This window comes from Propithecus coquereli, unplaced genomic scaffold, assembly GCF_000956105.1.
Source record: "Propithecus coquereli isolate 6110/MARCELLA unplaced genomic scaffold, Pcoq_1.0 Scaffold320, whole genome shotgun sequence".
Lineage (NCBI taxonomy): Eukaryota > Metazoa > Chordata > Mammalia > Primates > Indriidae > Propithecus > Propithecus coquereli.
This window is the reverse complement of record NW_012148842.1, coordinates 772,061-773,148: the sequence shown is the minus strand read 5'-3', so window position 1 is coordinate 773,148 and position 1,088 is coordinate 772,061.

Sequence of the window (1,088 nt, the reverse complement as noted above, 5' to 3'; positions counted from 1 at the left end):
AATTGAAGTTTTCCTATCACTTCTACTGTACGACTATAATGAACAAGGAAACAACTATTTTTATCCCACCAGAATGGGCTCTTGTGTCAATCATGGTCCTGACAAGAACCTTACATGGTTCAATAATTTAATAAGGAGACTGCTTTCAAAGGTGTGAAAAAATTCAAAGGAACCAATAAAGGATGTTGAGGCACTTAGGATACTAGAAACAACAGGAAGCCATTACCACCCCTAAGCCTGAAGGGCAAGAGGAGGAAATAGTTCTACCAGAGCCCAGTGAGACATACAGGGATATGGGAGGAGCTACCTAAATGGTGCTGTAATCCTGAGAGAAATGTAGCATCTACCAGAACATATGGCCCAGAGCAGAAAAGGAGTAGGAAGAAAATTCTTAATCTCTTTCTTTCTATCCTTTGATTTCCTGTTGGTGACCATTGGATGAATTCAACCAGAAGCTAGCTAGAGAGAATGCTTAGGTTTGCAGTCCACAGGGATCAGCTTCTTGGGGCAAAAAGTAGAATAGAAAAAGGATCTTGTGACGATGGTGGTAGGAATAGAGGCTAGAAAATGGAGACTAACCAGCACATTTCTTATTTTTACATTTCATTTTTGTTTTCATTTTCAAGTGGATGGTAGTAATTTTGATCCTTATAAAGTACAAAATAGCAGGAAAAGAGAGAAAAATAACAATTAACATAGTTGATGAGAAAAGTATCTTCCCTGTGCTTTGAATATCATAGTGCAGCCAAGAGAACAGAGGACAAAATAGACTCAATTGCAAATACATACACATGTATATGTTAGATAGATGCACAACCATGTAGGGGTATGTTTATATTCTCTTGTTATCTCTAGTCATCACTTGCCTTATAATAAAACAAAAATACTACTTATGAGCCCAGTCACTCTCTTGATACATTTGTGATGTAAGAAATAGAGAGATTTCTGTACAGTATTGTTTGTGACATGTTTTATAGTAATCTTATTTCTTGCTCTCCAACTTTTGAAAGTTTTGTGGAGAAACTGAAAACTTACGACTTAATCTTTACAAATAGAACATAACATGTAGTATAGGTTTGTAATAAAAA